The following is a 21907-nucleotide window of genomic DNA, read 5'->3' as shown; positions in this document are numbered from 1 at the left end:
GAGAAGCCATCTTCCAATTCTCAGGATAACAAAAAAGGCAAAGCTGTCTGATAGCTTTTGAATTTACACAAACCAGGTCTCCTCCCACCCCTCTTTTTGAGCATCTCTAGCCAAATGAATTCTCAATGTCAGCAGAATTTTACATATGTTATGTAAAAGCACATCACTGGAACACAGAGAAAAGACATAAATAATGCAAATTGAGCATCCATCTTCGCCCTGGCCAGATGAAGTGTGGGCTACAATCAGCTAGCCGAGGCCTGACACGTGGTCACTGTTGCAATATTATCTATGGGAGGTGTCCAGTTAGACCAGCACATTTGCAAGGCAGAAATATAGTGTTTGATAAAAGGGAGGGAAAAAGAAAAATTGTGAGGGACTATGAAACAAGGTAGGAAGAGAGGTAAACAGAGACTCAGAGAATGGGATGGAGAGAAGAGGTGCTCACAGGAGCAGGGCCAGCATCGGCTCTGAGCAAGGACAGAAAATGGGAGTGCCACCCTCTGAGTCTTCGCCATGGCGTCTTGATCAAGCTGTTGATTCTCTTTGAGGCTAAATTACAAAGTACTGTGAATTATACATGGAAAATTGCCTGGGCCCATCCCTTAGCAGATGGGAAAACCACGGTGGCAAATGAAGTTAGCAGGCTGCCTCTTGGAAAAAGCTTCTGTGCCTTTCCTCCTTGATGCTTTGAGAGTCTGCATGGGGTATAAATGCCAGGACCATCATCGGGAGGTTTTTCCATCATGCACAAAACAGCCATTAAAAAACCCTAAGAACAACCACCCTTTTCCCTTTTGCAGAATTAAGAGACAAACTTCCTTTTCCAGGAGATTGCCAACTGGTTTCAATTCTTGGAGGCTTGGGTTGGAGTAAGTATGAGATGAGACCCTGGGCACCCTGGGCTACACTGTCACCTCAGGAGGGTTTGATATTGGGCACAGAAGGAACGGCGGAAAGGAGCAGAAAATCAGCCATCCCGGGAGTGAAGCCTGCTCTGTTCCTCTGGGGGCCACACTGGCCAGAACTAATGGTTTCTGTTGAAACAACCGCTAACCCTGGTTCCTTGGAGGGTTCCAAGTGAGGGATGGAGCTATGGGACCTCCAAGCAGCCAGCATAGCAAAAACTCAGAGAGAACAGCACTCACCAAACAGCCACAGGAAGGCAGACAGGGAGCTTTACGAAATCACCCTCCCCTGATTAGCCGGCTCCTGGGAAGCCAGCTAGGGTTTCTACAAGCCTAGACTTTTGGACTTTTGGAAAACATTTCACTAGACTTGTATCCTAGGGGGAGTCATAACCCAGCAGACAGATACTCAGAATCACAATAATCATTATAAGAACTACAGTAATGATGAGAATACTATCAGCCACAATCATAAATGCAAGCATAATAAAAGCTAGTACTTATTTAATGCTTACTCTGTGCCACCACTGTGTGAAGCACTTTACATGCATTTTCTCATTTAATCCTCAAACAAGACTTTGAGGTAGATATATGATTAGCTTCATTTTAGAGGTGATGAAACTGTGGTGTAGAGCAAAGCAATGCCTTGCAAAGGTCACGGTGGTAGACTGATTGTCAAAGTTGTCACAGTTCTTCACTCTTCCCAGTGTCCAGACTCTGCAGCATGACTTTGCAGCTTTTGGCTGGTCTCCTGTCTCGCTTTTGTCCAACAGAATGAGGCTTTGCTGATAGTGTCTCAGTTCTGAGCCTAGACCTCAGAACTCTGGCCAGGCTGTTGGATGAACAAGCCCAGACTAGCCTGCTGGAGGATGAGGGACCACACGGAGCAGAGAGAGATAAGCTATCCAACTGAGACCATCCTAGACCAGTCAGCCTCCTGTGGACACTTGAAAGGGTCCAAATGTGCTCAGACTAGCCTGGCCCAGATGAGCAGAACCACCAAGCTGATCTGTTGACCAGTATGCAATAATAAATGGTGATTGTTTTAAGCCACAAAGTTTGGGGGGTAGTTATACACAGCAGTTAATAACTGAAACAATGACCCACGTAATACTAACATTCCAAACCAGGTTTCTTTACTCCAAAGTCCTTTGCCATTTAACTTCTAACATCTAATGATACACTCCCATCTCACTCACGAGCACCATCTTCTCCAATACCACCTTTCTCTTTCCAGTAGCTTCCAGTAGCAGACATCTCTGGTTGCCCACTGATATTCAACTGCTGGCAAATGAAGAGTTGGGGTCCCTATTCCAACTCTAGGGGCAAATCTTGATTGAAAAAGCCAGCAATGGTGGCTGCACTCTCTTCATTGGCCATTGAGCAGGAGTGAACACTTGACTTGTTTCTGATTATGAGATAAGAGGGTGGGCCAACTGGAAGCCTTTGGGAAAAGATTTCCTTTTTTCCTGAGAATAGAAACACCAGAACATACAGTCTTTTGCTGATTTTGTTTGCTGTCCACCACCCTGCAGTAATGAAGGGGGACTACCTGAGGCTGGAGCTAACGCTGAGGACAGCAGCACACAGACACTGAGGTCACTGGGATCACTCAGGCATGGAGATAGAACCATGCATGGGATCCATACTGTTCATCCTTTGAATTTCTCCTTTTGTTCAAGCTCGTTTGATTTTTTTTTCTTTTTTTTTTTTTTTTACTAATAACCAGAAACATCCTAATGAATAGAGTTCCAATCATCAGCTGAAAGGACCTAGCCATTTGGTTGTTGAGTCCTTTATTCCTAAAAAAACAAATTAAAAGCCCTTTATTCCTACAATAACTAAACTGGCAGTTCAGAGGACACTGAAGCTGATTCTCAGGAGGCAGACCCCAGCTTCTTGGAGCCCCATATTTATGACCCATATCTACTCCTTTTGTCTGAATTCAGCAATAAATAGCTGCCCTGGGGCTCAGAGCAGGATGACTGCAGGATGGGGGTAAAGGCAGAAGACTTTAGGGAAGTTCTGGGGAGCATGACTGAAGTGTGGCCAGAGGTCCAAGGAGACAACAGACGTTCAATCAGCGTATGTTCTTGGGGTATATTCTCCCTTCAACTGATTCCAACTTTTTTTTCCCATTCCTCTACTCCTGGGAAGCACATGGTATGTGCCTTTATTCAGAGATGACACTCAAAATATTTGACAATTGCTATGCTCAGATGCAGACTAATCAAGGACTTGTAGTGCTGACGTTGGGTCTTGGAGGTCCCTGTACTTGGATCATGGGGAAGTTGGGGGTCCTTGGGGGTGAAGGAGATGCTTGAGGAAGGGTCAGGGCAGAAAGGGCAAAATAGTGGATAGTGTGGGGCAGGTGGAAGGGCAGTCAGGACAGTGAATATTTACCAGTTTGGTCTTTCCAAAGTTTAACAACTTGTTCAGCCATACCGGAGCATACCAGACTATTCTACAATATGTACTACATCCTATGTGCATCTGTCTTCTCTGCCAGCTTGTGTACCCCAAGGCCAGAGGCACTGTGATAGTCACTCATTTGCATATCCCCAGCACTCAGCACAATCTCCAGTACACAGGCCATCTCAATACAGTTGGATGAATTGAACAGAATCAACAATATAAACACCCAAACCCATTCTCTTCTTCTAGTCCAGATTCTGAAAGAAGAGGAATCTGACTGGTCACAGCTATTTTCCTCTGAAACAGTTATTTCTTTGGAGCAGAGTTATGGAGAGTTAAGGTGACCTCTGGATGTTCTGACCTCCTTCGCCCTGAGATAGCTCAAGATTAAACTGTCTCACAGAGGAGAGCAGATGGCAGAGGGAGCTGGGGGAGAGAGCAGCCCCTTGTCTTACAGGCCTTGGAGCAAGCTGTGCCACCATTCCGCAGTTCTCATTGGACTAAGAAAGGGTGAAAAACACTGCCCCGCAAAACCTCACCCCGGGGAACTCCTAAAATAAGCCTTGAATCCCAAGACTTAGACACTGTCTGGTTCTCAAAGGCGCTGCTGTGTCCTATTCATCTTTCTTTCCCCCAACCCCAAGTATGGCAGGGGCTCAGGGACCACCTGCTGAGAGCACAAGTGAGGGAATGAATGAACTAGTGAATGAATGAATGAACGAGGGCACCTCCTTTGCAAGTAGTTTTGGTACAGAAAACATGAAATTAACTTGGGAGTCAATAATTTGGGTTCACATCCAGGTTTTGTCACTTAATGGCTACTGACTCAGGCAAAATCCTTAAGTTTTTGTTTCTTTAAGTTTCTGTAAGTTTCTGTTTCTGTAAGTTTCTGTTTCTCCTGTACAAACAGGTAAAACAAAACCAACATCAAGTGCTCACAACTCATGTAAAGTGCCAAGTGGAACACCCAGAAGTGCTCAATAAATTGTAACTAACTTCTTCTCCTCGTCTGTCTTCATTTTCTTTTCTTCATTTCATCTTCTTTATTATTATTATTAAACTCACTACTCAGAGATACCCTTTGCATGTTTTAGAACTGCCTAGTTTGATGTTTTTCACCTAAATAATGTCCAGATGAATCAGCATATAAATGGTCTCTGTGAACAGTCTTTGTCGTCCACGTATAGTCATTTCACAGAGGACTAGGCATCCTCAATTCTGAAAGATCAGTTTCTCTGATAGACCTCCAGTAACAAAAAAACCCTGATCTCCTTGGCCCCTGGGCTGACTCACCCCACTGAGGTACGGTGTCATACCCAGGGCCCATCTCTACAGCCTTGTCTGTTTCCCCTGGGCCTCTCCAGGTAGAGGTGCCAGACCAAGGCCTGGCCCCTTTTCCCTCCCAACTGCCCCACATTATATGAGAGGGAATGGCCCTGACTCATTTGTGTGTTAACCACTTTTTAAAAAATGAGGCAGTCTAACACAATGGTTTAGAAAGCATTGTTTCTCAAACCATCTATGGAGAACAACCAGTGTTTAATACCTTCAGTCTATCACACAGTAAAATGTGCGCTCCCTGTGCATACTAGCATGTAGCTTGTACCACATGTGACTCACAGTGCAAATTTGACATCCCTGAGCTCATCCATACTTTATTTAGTAAGATATGCCCACTGATCATGCACTTGATGTCATGGCAATGTCAAATTATAAAAAATTCCAACGCTTCCTTTCCGTTTCTGTACTTGTCTTGTCACAGACATGTAGCAAATAGTTCACATCTGCACTTGGCACTTTAACATTTATTTACAAAAATGGTTCTCACGATGTGGTCCCTGGACTAGCAGCATCAGTATCACCTGGGAACTTGCTAGAAATGCAAATTCTTAAGCTCCCTCCTCCTGGACTTAAGTAATCAGAAAGTCTGGAGATGAAGCCCAGAAATCTGGACTTTTACCAGCTCTCTGGGTGATTGCAGGATCTGTGCCAAGTTGGAGAACCATCACTCAGGCAGTTGGATGGGGGGAAAGAGCAGCAACAACAACAGGTATATTAGGAGACTTCTTCTATTAGAGCCTTAAGTATCATTCAAAGGAAATTATGTCTGTCTTAGTGACTATTGAGCTCAATTTTTAAAGCTTTGAAATGTAACCACCCTGAAGTCAGTGAGTAGTGCAATTCCACAGAAATATACTTATGTATTCATCTTAACCAAGCCCACAATTTGGGTTTCCAAAGTTTATCTTTAACAGATTTAAGAGTGAGTGACCATTTTATAGCTACTCCTCACCCCACTCCTATCTTTTGTACCATTCTTCAGCAACTTTTCAATAGCACACACACAGAGATGCTGAGAAGGAATCAAGGAAGGGAAGGGATAACAAGGGAGGGAGGATGAGGATCCCTAAGAGCAAGGATCCTGGAGCCCCTGTTTGTGTGTCTCCAGTACTTGTATCATTGTAGATGCTCAGTGTATCTTAATGGAATGAATGAGTGGATGAGTGAATAAAAGGAAGAATGAAATTTGATGAGCTAGAACACTTTGTGAAAGGAAGTCCTGCTTAATTGAACTTTCTGGTTAATTGTATATCCATTTTGCTCTGGTTCTTATTTCTGAAACACTTCCCTGAAAAAGTGCATTTTGTTTTTCACCTTTGTTTGATTGAATGCAAATCCAGTGATCACCTGAGTGAAAGACAGTCCTGTTCAAGTGTGATGCATCCAAATTACGTCTATCCTAAAGGAGATGGCCAAGTTTCTTGGGTCACATGAAATAGTAAATTTGAGAATTCTATTTTAAAAATTTTATTATTGAGAATTAATTTTATTGGAAGCCACATTCAGAGAAAAGCAAATAAAGGGATTATAGCCCCTGAAGTATAGCAAACATATGTCATTATTTTGGGTGAAATGTAATTCTTTTTATTATTAATACTTAAATTAAGGCCAGCCGCATTTGGTATTCCCATGAGCATAATTGGTAAAATGGTTCTAAAACAAGCTCGGAGGTGTTTAGGCAGGATTTGTCAAACAGAAATCAGAAAATTAAGCAAGGAAAATCATATGATGTAAAAAAAAAAAAATCAGAGAAAAATAAAGAAGTCTACCAACTCGTTTGTATACAGAGGACCAAAGAGTTGGAATGATGGATTCACAGAAATTGACTAATTCTTTGTCTACAATGTCATCGGCACAATGCTAAGACAACCCATCAATCTGAACAGTTCAGTCCTGAATTAACTGAACTGACTGGTCAGTTGGAGCACCTGGAGGATCCATCCTCATCATGTGTGTCTTGAATACGATGCCTTGCTTCCTTTCGGACTGTCTTCAGTTACACGCCAGCCCTGCCTAATGGAGAATGAAAGTTCTGTGGGACCCTAAATGCAAGGAGACCTAGGAGTACCAACAAGAAACTGACTACACTGGAACTCCTTTATGATCCAGGCCAGCTCATACTGGAGAAATTGATGGTCTTTTCTAAAATAAATTTTTTTAACATGACCTTTACATTTTAAAGGGTGACTTGAGTTCAAATATGAACTCTCCCTCTTTAGCCTTAGGGTTGCCCTCTGTAAAATGGAAATAATAATACAATCTGCCTTATGGGCTTTTTTAAAGGATTAAATAAGATAGCGTATAAAGCACTTACTGCTATGCCTGGCATTTAATTAATATTACCCATTATTATTAAGCATCAAGTATAGAGCTTTTCTTGGTTTGTCCAGCAATATCTCCTTGGTGTTAGATATTTGAGTTAACATCCTAAGTCAGAGATTAGTTGCTTACTGCCAAACTCTTCACTCCAGTGCTGAGTTTACATTATATCAATACTTCATGAGCTTGTTGGGAAGAAAATGATGCTTTTCCCACCCAAAACATATCATCCCTAGAAATATTCCAATTGATGGCCATGAAGCCGAAAAGCAATAGTAATGAAAATAATATCAGGCTCTAAAAGGAGGGACAAACTAAAGAGAATTCTGAACTCATGCCTGCCAAGTTTTTCCTTATTTGGAAGTAGCTCATATGAAATTCTAGAACCCTCTGCAGGTCACTCAGAGTCTGTCCATTAGCTTTCCTATTTGCTATCTTCTTGTCTACTTACATCAACTCTTCTTAATATTTAAGAACTTTTCAGGAAATTCAGTTTTAAAAAGACAGCAAAGGAGCTTGGAATTGGCAAAAGCTTCACATTTCAGAAGTGATACTAATCTAAAGAAACACACTATTATCTTAGTAATTTCCATTTTTTCCTGGAAACATTTTACTGCAGAGACCACTGCCAGCTATTAAATAGAGGAGACTCATTTTGGTTGCCAGAATTAGCTGAAATTAAGATCCTCTGACATCTTCTTACAGAAAAAAGTCAGTTTCAGTACAAACAATTTGGAATTTAATAGATTGTGACAGGTTATAAAATTCTATGCATTTGAAAGAAAAGCTTTGCTGGTGGAATAATGTGTTTCTAATTTACACATAATAGGCCCATGAAGCTATGACTAGAAGGACATTAAAGTAATGAGGAAATTCTAGTTATAGACACTTTCTGTAGAGATCTTAAAGAGTATGTTTAGGGCAGTCATTTGTCCACGTACCTTAGGTAGCTAAAGCCAGAATGAAGGTGGCCAGGACAAAGAAAGGATACCGGAAGGGGAATGGGCTTTGGTTTAGAGGGTAAGAAAAGCCTTTTTGGGATAGCTGCTCAACCCAGAAATGGAGGATTTTATTAACCTAAATAAATGCTGAATCTACCGAATACCCACTCAGGGCCTAGGACTGGATGCCTGTCCATAAATGGGGAAGAATCACCAATCATGGGAGAAATAAGAAATGCAGTGTAATTTTTGTGGACCAAACTTTTCCCCAATAAAAAAGAAGAATTCTACTTTGCTTTGATTCTTTGTCCCCATAGTTGTCCAATCAAGACCCACTTTCCCATCCTACTCATGATGAACTCAATGCAAAATGGATCTACTGAATGCTTTCCTTATTTAAAAAGTCTCAGTGCTACTATATTATTTAAAATGTATCCTAAGTGGCACAGAAAATCTGGAGTGTGTCATTTGACATGACTTTGGGTAGCTGTTCTCATACCACACATTGACACAGAGATGGGGAAGTGGCTGGTGCAAAACAGCAGAACATGCTCGTAATGAGAGGCACATGCTTCGCTTTATTACAAATTAGTATTTTCCTGCCCTTTTTTTGAGATCAGTTCCTCAGGTAAAGTTGATATAAGCTAGAAACCTTCTTTCTGACTAGAAAATGGTTGGAGTCTTGTTCTGTTATTGCTTCTGCTATTGTTTCTATTTTGGGTGCTGCATCCATCCTATTATATAGGTGGTCAATAAATACTGACCACCCAGGTGTTAGAAGATCTGGCAATTTTGTTATTTCTTTAAAACTTTCTCCAATACAAATTTCATGGCTCCCCTCTTCTCTCTGTCTTTCAAAATAATTTTTTTTGGAGCGTGCTTTATATGCCAGGTGTATTCTAAGCCCTGGAGAACGAGATCTCTGGGTTCATAGAACTTCCGTTCTGGGAGGACAGGTAGGGCAGTAGGAGATAGTCAATTCAGAAAATAAGATAATTCTTCTTTGTGCCTCATTTTCTCATGAGTCATGTTTCAGCTCTAGCACTCGTTGGTCTGTTAGGGTCTCATCTACCAGAGAGGCCTTTGTTAGCCTTGGTCTTAACTATGGAGTATGGGGGGTGGGGGGAGGGGGAGAGAGAGAGAGAGAGAGAGAGAGAGAGGAAGTTTGCAAAGAAAGTTGGTAGATGTCACCCCTCACTTAGAACCCTGCCGTTGGGCCAGTTTGAGAAGATGATGGGTTTGCAGTTTAAAGATCATGTAACCACAGAAGAATAGAAAAAATCCAAACAAAACAAAGAAATGCTTATGCCAGCAGCTTTGTTCCCCCAAAGCCCATCACTTCCTGACCCATTCAAGAGGCATGATATTTAGCTACAAGATACTATTTCCTTCTTCATCCTCCATAATGAAGAGTGTCTTTGTGACACTAAATAGCTGGGCAGTCAGGTCAATTCAGCCAGAGAAAACAAACCCAACAAGTTGTTTAGCATCAAATAGAAAGATAATTTTTTTAAACTTTCAGCTGGTTTGTTATCTTGGGGTGTTCTGGAATCCATTTGTCTGTAACTCAAACTTGCTTCAAGAAAGACTACGAAAGGATTTTTTTCTTCATCCCTCTGTAGTCATTGTGCATTAACCATGAATAAAGTTCCACAAATAAGATCAAGAGCCATGGTGGCCCCATCTATTTAGGATATACCTGTTTTTTCATTGTGCCCAGTAGAGGTTCTTACTATACTAACATGAGAATTTCCTTGTTACAGGAGAACTAGAATCCAGGTCTTTGCTGTTCTCAGCATCCTGAGGACTTGAAAATTTCAACTTCATTCAAAGGGAAATCATATTCTTCTGAAAGAATTTTGGACATAAATTTGGGTTGTTGAGTAATGAAGGGCTAAAGTTACTTCAATGACCTTTAACATGAAGAAACAGCCCTGGTTTGTGGTTGAAAGATAAGCTATTGTCACTGCTTGGGCTTCTAGAAAACTAAACTCCCAACAGATTGGAATTTAGCCTCCGGACAGGTCTGTGATTTCTTCCAGAGTAGGCCCACGCACCAGATAATCGTATTCATTTCATTGTTGAACCTCTCACAAAGAATTTCAGATTTGGAAAGAATCTTAATAGTCATTTAGTTTTATCTTCATCCCTCCCAAATCTAACGTTTGTGTCTCTTAAAGAACCAAATGTAGTTACAAATAAATCACCAGTTCTTGATTCATGAAAATGGCATAGCACAGATGTATGCAGTGAGAAACATATAGAGAATCCATGGAGGAACAAAAAGATGCAAAAAAAATTGCAAGTAGCCAACTGCACATCAGCAACCCATGCTGTGGGAGGTATATACCAAAACTGGCTGACTCTATCCATGGCTTCACCATAACCATTAGGAGACTAAAAGCACCTTTTTTAAAAAAATAGAAGTTCCCAGCCAAGCACATAGATGTTACTTGCTGCCATTTTTCTTTAACCCTTATTTCTTAAAAGTGCCTATACTATTCAGGCAGTTGCTGAAATCTACACTTCAAAGTCATTATTCTGAAAATAACAGTATTTCCTTGTGCATATGTATTTTGAGCATACATGAATTTGTTTAATACTTAACACATACCTAGGATCTACTAGATGCTTAGAAGCAATCAAAGTGAAATGCTTCAGATGGCTTCCCATCTAGTAAGGAATATAAGAAGTCTGAAAGGAATTTTGCCAATAGTTTCCAAAAGTAGTACAAATGTACATACCCTTTGACCCTGCAATTCTACTTCTAGGAATTCATCCTAAAAATACAGATTATAATAACAAAAATGGGAAGTAATCCAAATGCCCAATACTAGGCTTTAAGGGAGTTACGCATTAGCTTGCTCTAACAAACAATACCACATCACAGTGGCTTAACACAATACAAAATTTATTTTTCTCTCATTGTACAGTCAGAGGTTGTTGCCTGGTGGCTTTTCGTGTAGTGATTTAGGGATCCTGGCTCCTCTGTCTTATACTTCAACTATCTTTCAGAACCTCTAAAAGAGGGGTAGACCCCTGCATTCATCCAACAGGTGAATGGAGAGAGAGGGAGGGAGGGAGAGAGAGAGAGAGAAAGAGAAAGAGCACAAAGAGGGATGCCTGGATTTGTTATGGGTTGGACATGGCTTACATCATTCTGACCACATTCTATTGGTCAGAATGGTCATGTGACCACAACTAACTGCAAGGAATGCTGGGAAATGTAATCATCCACTAGGCCCAAGGAGAAAAAACAGGATTAGTGAGCTGATCTCTGACACATTCACAGATTGGCTAAATGAGGTATGGTATATTCATAAATAGGATACTTATGCAATCATTAAAAATGAATCTTCAGAAGAATAATGAAATAGAAAAAACTTATTCTACATTAAATGAAAAAGTCAGTCAACAAAACATTATAATCCTGACTTTGTGGAAAAATGTTTTGTCAAAAAATATATATTTATAAAAATAAGATTTAAAAATAAAAATCTTAGAAGTATACATTAGCTTTCCTTTTCTAGTAGTGGTATAAAAAGATTTTCCTTTTTTACCCTGTATTTTTCTACATTTTCTCAACTTTATGCCATGAATATGAATTACATTTTATAATCAGAACAGTTGTTAAAAATAGTTTTACCTTAGAATAGTGCTCTCCAATAAAAATATGAAAATCATACATGCAATTTTAATTAAAAATAAAAAGCATCATGTGAAATTAATTTCAACATATTTTAACCTTTGTCCAAATGTTATCATTTCATATAATCAATAAAAATTAAAATATGTAAAATATGTAAAAAATTAAAATATGTAAAGACTTCCTTTAATTTTTATACAGAGTCTTTGGAATATGGCTGTATCTTACACTACAACAGATTTCAGTTTGGACCAGCCACACAGCAGGTACTCAATAGCCACATGTGGCTGGCAGCTACTGTTTTGGACAGCGTAGCCTGAGAGCGTGTGAAAGGATAGACTGGGCAACAACCTGAGGTAGCTCAGGGGAGGATGCTGTCTCAGGAAAAGCTTCATGAAAGAGGCGGCTTTGGGACTGGGCCTTGAAGAGTATTAATAATAATGCCAACAATAACCATAATATTGATAAAACCTAACTTTTATTATATGCTTGCTATGCCCATCACTGTGCTCACCACTAGGGGTCAGTAGAGAAGACGAGACAGACTATCTGAATAGGGAGAACACCAGTGGCAGCAAAAGCAGTGACCTGGAGGAAGGTCAATACACTTCAGAGTATTTGGAGGGGAAATTGGAATAATGGTATTGGACTCTTAGGAAAGTAGCAAGAGGAAAGACAGGAAAGGCCAGTTGGGGCCAAATTTAGAAGCACCTTAAATGTCAAGGGAGAAAGTTCATTTATACCTAGTTCAGTAAGAGACGGAGGTGCTATTCCAGTGCTTAACATGTATTAACTCACTGTGAGACAAGTACTAATATTGTCCCCATTTTATAGATGAGGAAACTGAGGCATAGAGAGGTTAGGAAATTTCCCAAGGTTACATAATGTGTAACAATGTTTGGCAGAGCCTGCATTCCAGCCCAAGTACTTCTGGCTCCAAAGTCTACCCATTAACCACTCACAAAGACCATGAATTTTGGAACCAGAAACCCTATTTGCAGACCATGCTCTTCACTCCCTTACTGGGACTTGAGCAGTTGCTTATACTTCTAGGAGTTTCAGCTTCCTCCTCCATAAAAACGGGGCATGTTCTGCCTATCTAAAGTGTCATTAGGTACATGTAAAGACACTAGGATCAGAAAGCACCAATTATACTGTCTAGCATGGAGTAGACGCCAATAAACACTGGTTGTCCTGAAAAATGCCCCAGGGAGCGCTTTCAGGGCTTCAGGTAGTGGAATGGAATCGGACTTATACTTTAAGAAGTTTATGCTGGAAATACCCATCTTCCCTCATTATTCTGCTGAATTGGAGCTGGGAGAGATGTGTTTTTAAGATACTGCAATAGTCCAGATAAGAGACAATGAGCACCAGTGCTGATACAGTGGCAGGGAGAATGCAATTATATGGTCTAATTGTAGGACATTAGAGCCAGAACAAACCCTACAGATAATATAGTCCAAACTATCCTCATTTTACAGAATAAAACAGCAGATATCCAGACTTCGATGACTTAGAACTAGTAAAGTTCTTCAGTTTCCTGGTTCACTATTTTCTCCTCAACTCATAGTCAGGGCTGATGTTAGACTTCAACACCAATATTTTCTTTTTTTTTTTTAAACGTTCACCACATTTTTAAAAATTAATTAATTAATTAATTTTTGGCTGCGTTGGGTCTTCGTTGCTGCACGTGGGCTTTCTCTAGTTGTGGCGAGCGGGGGCTACTTGTCGTTGGGGTGAGCGGGCTTCTCATTGTGGCGGCTTCTCTTGTTGCAGACCACGGGCTCTAAGCACATGGGCTTTAGTAGTTGTGGCACGTGGGCTCAGTAGTTGTGACTCGCGGGCTCTAGAGCGCAGGCTCAGTAGTTGTGGCACACGGGCTTGGACCAGGGCTCGAACCCGTGTCCCTTGCATTGGCAGGTGGATTCTTAACCACTGCGCCACCAGAGAAGTCCCAACACCAATATTTTCAACTCAATAAAAATAATAAACATCTCAATTTTGTCTAAATCATATACTTCCTACTCTTCAGTAGCAACCATAGACATTAATCTCACTTAATCCTGTCAATGGCAACTTCCCAACCCCTGAAGGAAAGTAGACTGGAGTCAGAACAATTTCCACACTACAGATGGGTAAACCGAGGCACAGGGGAAGATGACTCTTATTCCTGGCTCAAATCCTCTCACATTTACTTCTTTTTTTTTTTTTTTTTTTTTTTTTGCGGTACGCGGGCCTCTCACCGCTGTGGCCTCTCCCGTTGCGGAGCACAGGCTCCGGACACACAGGCTCCGCGGCCATGGCTCGCGGGCCCAGCCGCTCCGCGGCATGTGGGATCCTCCGGGATCGGGGCACGAACCCGTGTCCCCTGCATCGGCAGGCGGACTCTCAACCACTGCGCCACCAGGGAAGCCCTCACATTTACTTCTAAATTAGTTTTCTAAAAATTAAAGTTTGTTTTAGCTTTGAAATGTTACCAAGATGTTGATACAGGGATGGTGTTCATAAAATTTCATGTTGAACAGAATCTCATGGGGACAAAAAGGCTTAGATCCTTTATAATAATTCAGATTTTAAAAGTTAATAAATGATTCACTTGAAATTAGGTCCAAAGGAAGACTATTGTGTGACCAATAGGAAATTGGATCTTTGTAGTTGTTCTGTTTTAAATATAGTGAATGAAGGTATATTTTGCTTAGAAAATATGTGGAGATGCTATCTCTTTTCATCTCCCATTCAAAGCGAAGAAACCAGATTTCCTGCCTGTGAGGAATGCTAAATTCTACCACAGGAGGGCGCAGGAAATGTCCCATGCTTTTTCAGATAATCGACACTAGGTGGCGCCGCTCTGCTAGTTTTCTTCACGTCTGTTTTAAAATTCTTATTTTTTATTCCTTTGTTTGGGAACAATGTTAATAGGTTATTTGTCGTCATGTAAAAAAGCATTTTTATTTTTCTATCCTTTTCTTAATATGTTTGGGTCAGTCATTATGCCTTTATAAAAGTGTGATAAAGAAAGCAGAACTAGTTATTCATCAGTATATTTTCCTTATAGCATATTTTGCTTTTGCAGTAATTTTCTGGACATTCAAATATGAGTCCAAATTAAGTTTTCCTTTTTGGTCTGTCACTGTCCCAGATTCTTCAGAGTTGTGTTGGAGATTTCATTTTGGTTTGATTTTAAAAGAGACAGTTCTGAATCATATCAGAGCTGCAAAAATGTAACAAAACTCAAATGCTGAAAAGAAAAATAGGTATCATTACAGGAACTGAAAATGGATTCTCCTACTTGGGTTATGTAAAGAGGAATTCGCCAGCATTATTTAGTTAATTAGTTGTGTGTCTGAACCCCTCTTTGGAGTTCAAATTCCTAATTTTAAAAATAAGGAAGTTCCTCCAAATGTCCTCAAACTCCTCTTTCAAATTTGAATAGTTATGATTTTATGAGTATATAAACATAGTTGTGCCCCCTGCTTGCCCCAAATATACATGCATAAGCTACAACTTAAAAAAAAAAAATCTGAATAATTCTCAGTGGCACAATGCATGCAGTTATAAGCCCCGGTTAGCTTTCCAATCCACGTTACTCTACAGGAGTTCCTGTGAGAATGAAGTCTGAACACGGAAGCATAAGTTGACTGCTCTGGCAGAATCACACCCATGGAACAAACCAAGTTCAGCCTGCGGGATCTGCCTATCTGGAGACTGAATCCAACTCTGGCTCCATCCCTTACTGGCTGGGAAATGCTAATCCATTAATTAGCAAATAGCTAGACACCATGATGCACGTGTGGAGAAGTAAAAGGCCAGGCACTGACTGGGTAGCTCACAATCTACGGGGGGCTCAAGTTGTCTGTTATTAGTGACTTAGTAATAATGGGGAATAAGTGACAAATGAGATCAGGTCTGTGCCTTTGGCCTAAACCCTGGCCATGCTTTTGCCCCCAGTTGTCATCCTGAGAAGTGAAATCACTACTGAGGACTGGGTGATTGTGGAGAAATCAGCAAGTTTGGGGCAGGAAAGAGCAGGGAGGGGCTAGAGAGAGCTAGTAATGAAATTGTCTAACATTCTCTGCCAACTGGAAGCAAATGTTAGATATGAGAAGGGTTAATTTTCTATGAAACAAAAGAAAATGGCATTGACATAAGTAAATTAGGTTCCCACGGACCTTCACCAGCCTGGAAGCTAGTGTCTGGAAGTCTGAAAGGCAGTGGGCAGAAATGGAGTAAAAATCCTGAAGTCACGCCATCCCTGATGATGTCCATGGGAGTTGGTAAAACCGCCAGTGTGAGCTCATCAAACCCAGCCATTCATATGGAACCCCTTCAAACGCAACGTTGGCAATATGGGCCTCTTTTCTCAGCTCTTCTAAATGCAGGCGGAAAGAGTTGTGTATCTTTATGGATGCAATGCCAACTGTTCACCACAACAGAGTGGCTAAATGACCCGCTGAAGGCCATGGAACATATTAGTTAACAAAAAAGCCAGCAAACTTGGAATCATTTTGTACCTGATGTCATACAGGCTTTGGAATACATGGTGTGAACAAATTTTCTCACTAGTGAGAGCTACTTAATTGAAAAACTGGTTGAACCTAGTAAAAAACAGAGTAGGCATGGGCCTCCCTGAGCCCCGCTGCACTTGTGAGTGATGAGCCTGGTGATGTGACAAGTTCTCCTGGGGCAGGGTTGGGGGTAGGGAGGCGTGGGGAAGTGGGAAACTGGAACTGGGTGGGGTAGAACCTGGGTTTGGAGGCTGAGACCATGAAACAAGGGAAAGGGATACAGATGAAGCAGCAGACACTCAGGAGCAAAAGTTCACGAACAAAACCTTTGTAAATCAGGAATGGCTCATTTCGATTCAAGATGGTGGCAACAGTGGCCATCCACAAAGGTGTGGGACTTCCAGGAATGAAGTGGCCTTCCTTTTTCCAGATCTAAGAGCACTGATTCCCAAAGAGTGTTCCTCAGCACACTGGTCCTCAGGGATGTTAATGGATGGGAAGAACAAATGTTTCTGCATTAGATTAGTTTGCAAAATGCTGGTGTCAACCAAATCTCTTTCCTGCCTGGAACCTTTAATATGCCACCATATGTTATAACTCCTTAAGGAGTTATAAGGAAGGTTTATCATGTAGGATTTCCCACAATTTTTGGGTTCAGAACCTTTTTTTTAAAATCGTAGAGTATCTCAAGACAAATGTTCTGAGAAACACCTTTTGGAAAACAACATCCTAATGCATCCTAATTTTTTTCAGATTAAATTCTACTTTAGCAATTCTCAGTGTGAAATTTTCAGGATAAAAGAATTGACAGAGGGCTTCCCTGGTGGTGCAGTGGTTGGGAATCTGCCTGCTAATGCAGGGGACACGGGTTCGAGCCCTGGTCTGGGAGGATCCCATATGCCGTGGAGCAACTGGGCCCGTGAGCCACAACTGCTGAGCCTGCGCATCTGGAGCCTGTGCTCCGCAACAAGAAAGACCGCGATAGTGAGAGGCCCGCGCACCGCCGTGAAGAGTGGCCCCCACTTGCCACAACTAGAGAAAGCCCTCGCACAGAAACGAAGACCCAACACAGCAAAAATAAATAAATAAATAAAAATAAGGAATGATATATATAAAAAAAAGAATTGACAGAAAAGCAAAAGAGTCATTGAAACAACTTTTTTTGTGTGACGTGAGCAAAACCAAGGGTTCTTTTGATTTATTTATTTAAACCATTTGTGTGTGTAGACCCACACTTAAAAGGAATCATGGCCCTGTTTTTAGATTATTTTTCTCTCAGCCAGCTACATTTGATCAGCTCTGCACACCCAAAATTAGGCCTTGCCTAAATAGTGTCACTACCTTGGAGCCTGTCACTGTGGCTGTCAGTCTCAGCATATCTTCTGCTATGAGAATAAGAAGAATAAATACAGTTCCCGATTTCCAAGTCGAAGACAGTGTGAATTGATATTACACAGTAAAATGCAATGAGATTAAATCAATAACACCTGCAAAAAGGCTTAATGAAGGTGAAATTATAGCTCTGGCTTCCTGAACAGCTGTGAATCTATTTTTAATGATCCTCATTTTTGGCAGTCAGCTAACAACTTCTAAAATGTCCTAGAAATTGGATTGTTAAGCAGATGAGCACTGCAGTGGCTCAGAATGTCATTAATTTCAGCTGCCTTATCCATCTGCATGGGTGAGATGGAGGCATCACAGACTCGCCCTCCCCAATTCACCCCACTGAGCACCCCACTACCCAGGCCTTCAGTGGCCCCACAGATTCTGGGAACAGTGAGGCAGGAGAGCTGTGGGGAGAGGGACTCTCCCGGGTGGATGGTGGGCTGTTGAATTATGGAAAGAAAGGAAAAGTCCTCCTTGCTTCTGTAATGCCAGTTACAGCATATAATCAACTTTGCAGTCTATATTGTACTATTGGAACCTCAAAGTCATCAAGAGCAGGACATTCTAATGATCCCCGTTTACTAATGGGGCCCTTGGATTCCACAAGCTTGCTCTGCCCAGGACTTGGTCAAGGTCACACCACCAGCAAGTGCAGGAACCAGGACTCAACCCAGGTCTTCTCATGCCAAAGCTAGGGCCATTTCCATGGCCCAGCAGTCCCTTGCTTGTTGAATAGCAGTTGTGGGAAAGACACTGTGAACAATTTGAAATTGAGGAAATGTGAACATTCAGGATTACCCACGTTTTTCTTTGCTGCCTGACAACTTTACATTTTGCTGCAGCATTTACTAGAGGTGTGTCTGGGAAACAGGCAGTTGATCCCTTTCGCTGATTGTCTTGAGCCTGCTTCACCTCTCTGGGCTGCCAGGGGGAGAAGCGTGGTGGGTGGCACCCCACGAACATATTCTCCGATTCCCAAGTTAGGCTCACTGGCTAGGAGGCTCAGGAGACCCCAGACTAAATGGTGTTCCAGAAGATTGCAGCTGAGAGTAGAAATTTGCCGTTCAAATTTCTTCTTTGCCTGAGTGAGAGCCAAGGGAAGGAGAATGAATTCCTTATTCTCTTCCCTGCACTGGGAAGCCTATGACATTGAGAGAGGTGGCTTTTTGTACAGATGATATAGCTGTAGCTAAAATAAGCCATTCGTTTATGGGGCTGACCCTATTGCCTGGCTTGCTTTCAGCAGTGGCGCTGATCCTTCGCTGCCTGAAATATCTGACAGTCAAGAAGTTTATGGTGCAGGGTGGAGAGTTTGTGCTGTGGCATGTTTTTGGACTGGAGAGAAGAATCCGTTTCCAGGAGAGACATCTATGACAAAGGGTTATTGAGTAGAAAAGTATAAATGAATACCTCTGCTAAGCAAGGGGATTACCTCTCTTAAGCAAGGGGATGCCTTCCAATGGCTGACTTGATGGCCAGGAATGCTGTAAAGAGAGGTGGAAACAGACCAGAGGGAAGGGAGGGTTTTATGATAATGAAATGATATCAGAACATGCTAGTGATTAAAACAATGCCTGAAGTGCTAGAAAACTAAGTTTGCAACTGAAGATAGTGGGGAAATGGAAGAGATCAAGGTTCATGTGAAGGTGGACAAATGATGCTCAGAAGGAGAAGGCAGGGGAGGTCTAGGGGAAAATGGAAGAGCTGGCACTGCTGCGCCGACGCAGGCAGGCCAGCCCCAGGGGCCGGGAGGCCGTGCACTGAACGAGGGGGACACAGGGGCTGTCCTGTGCCAGGACCTGCCCCGCCTGCCAGGGGTGGCAGCGACACTCCCAATGCACAGGGGATTGATGCATTTCTTCTGGCTCCTATTCCTCCAATAGTCCCCTCCACTCCCACATACGTTAATAGACAATGTGGACATTTTTTTTTTTTTTCTTTTTTGTGGCACGCGGGCCTCTCACTGTTGTGGCCTCTCCCATTGCGGAGCACAGGCTCCGGACGCGCAGGCTCAGCGGCCATGGCTCACGGGCCTAGCCGCTCCGCGGCGTGCGGAATCTTCCCAGACCGGGGCACGAACCCATTTCCCCTGCATCGGCAGGCGGACTCTCAACCACTGCGCCACCAGGGAAGCCCCGACAATGTGGACATTTTGTTGTGGTGTAAGAGAAGCTCTTAAACAGGCTCATCTAGGTTGCTTGCTTAAGAAGAACACATGTTGACTTTAAAGCGTTAGCTGGGGGACGCAGCCCTCCACTGCACGATGAGCTAGCTGTCAGGGATGTAAACCCCGCTCCTTCCCTGTTCATTAATAAGGGTTTAATGCAAGGTTGGTAAGTAGGTTTCCCCTTATGTGTCGACTACCATCTTTTGGCTCGATGTGTTCAGAAGGACTCTGAGGCTAGATCCAGGTTCGTGAGGAAGAGTCTTGCATTCAGTTGGTCTACCTTGGATGAGGGAGGGAGGAGGGCAGTTGCCACACCCCCCTGCATCTCCACCCTTCGACTGCACCCACTGAGGTGTTCACACTTTAAGTGGAGCTGGGTGAAGTATCAAAGTCAAGAAAACCTCAGACTCACCAATGAGGGAGATGAAGGAGATGGAGGAGAGCTTCCTGTCAATCTCAAAACACACTACCATTTCAGGCTTTGGAAGCACTGACTGCAATTCACTGCTAATAAGGCTATATGAGGAATAGAGGCTCTGAAGAAGGGCTAAGCAGAAGCCAGAGGCCAAACTAAGTTGTCCAGTTAACCTGATTTAAAGTTAAGGGTCAGGCAATTGGGACAATTACTCACCAGATATGAGCTAGCTAATGCTCTTTTTCTTCCCATGATGAACAGTGAAGGGAAAGCATTCCAAAGGGAGAAGGAAGATGCAGAGGGATATATGTGTGTACGCACATTTACACACACACACATAATATACATACACACAGATCATACACATCCATTTGCATCGTCTATTTTGGAAATGAAGGAGAACAACTTAGAGAATGTAGTGCCAGAGGCCATATTCCCTTGCAGGTCTGGGTGGGGTAGTTGTTATCTTCACTAACTAATTGAAGACAAACGACCAAAGGCAGTGGACCAACACCCAAGATTAGATGGCAGCCACCTGTTGGTCAGGTACCTAAAAACTGACTTCAGGGGAAGTTGTTGACTCTCTGAGGCCTCAGAGTGAAAGCCACAGAGTTGGGGAAGCAACTCACCTAGTGGCTCTGAGCAGATCAAAACCTGGATGTTGGTGGTGTCTGTAAGCTTCACCATAAGTTTTGATTGGTTTTGGACCTGCAGGGCTTGAGTAAATTAAAAAATGGAGCTGGGCCTCCCTGGTGGCGCAGTGGTTAAGAGTCCGCCTGCCGATGCAGGGGATACGGGTTCGTGCCCCGGTCTGGGAGGATCCCATATGCCGCGGAGCGGCTGGGCCCGTGAGCCATGGCCGCTGGGCCTGCGCATCCGGAGCCTGTGCTCCGCAACGGGAGAGGCCACAACAGTGAGAGGCCCGCATACCGCAAAAAGAAAAAAAAAAAAAAAAAAATGGAGCTTAACAGTATTTTTTTTTTTCTGTATTAGGTCTGTAGTTCTGGTGCACAGTCTCTAGAGTACCCAGGCTGATTAGTCAAGACATGGGCTTAGTTGTCCTGCAGCATGTGGGATCTCAGTTCCCTGACCAGGGATCAAACTAGCATCCCCTGCATTACAAGACTGATTCTTAACCACTGGACCATGAGGGAAGTCCCTTAACAGTATCTTAAACAAGAAGGTATCATGTTTCTGAGGTAACTCTACATGTTAATATCTTTCTCCAAATGACAGCTTCTTAATAAATTGCACTTCACTAGTAGGTAGTATATTGTGATACAAAACACTGGGATTTGCTTTTTAAAAGGAAAAGCCACACCGAATGTCTGCTTTGGCTAATCTACTTTATGTGTTAACTTCACACATTTGGTGTAGAATTTACTCAACAGGCCTGAATTGCTGAGCCAAGGCACCTACCTGCAAGGGGCATCAAGTGATAGGCTGCAGGTCTAGGAAGGAGCCTCAGCATTTAGGACTGGGAGTTAATAGGATCAGGTGGTCACCACTCCATCCCTTCCGGGCTCAGGAGCAGACATCAATAATCACACTAACCGATTGCAGAAGTCACCAACACCCCTAGCAGGGAACAGAACCTCAAAATTGTTCTCAAGACAGCACACTAGCCTTCCCTACAACCTGAGAGCAGTTGACACAAACACAGTGAAACTATTTCCATTTAGGGGACTTATCTGCCTACTAAATTGGGTGGTTTTTTGTGCATTCTGCATAGAATGAGAAAAAAGTCTACTTAGATATTACTTTTGCTATTTGTTAGCTGTTGAGATTGGAAATCATCTCCCTAATTAAACATTTTGAGTTCTTTGCACTTACTCCCAGATGTCCCCCAAAGTGGTGCAATATA

The sequence above is a fragment of the Mesoplodon densirostris genome, chromosome 9 (genome assembly GCF_025265405.1).
Source record: "Mesoplodon densirostris isolate mMesDen1 chromosome 9, mMesDen1 primary haplotype, whole genome shotgun sequence".
Taxonomy (NCBI): domain Eukaryota; kingdom Metazoa; phylum Chordata; class Mammalia; order Artiodactyla; family Ziphiidae; genus Mesoplodon; species Mesoplodon densirostris.
The sequence above is the reverse complement of the archived record's forward strand: the minus strand, read 5'-3'. Positions refer to the sequence as shown.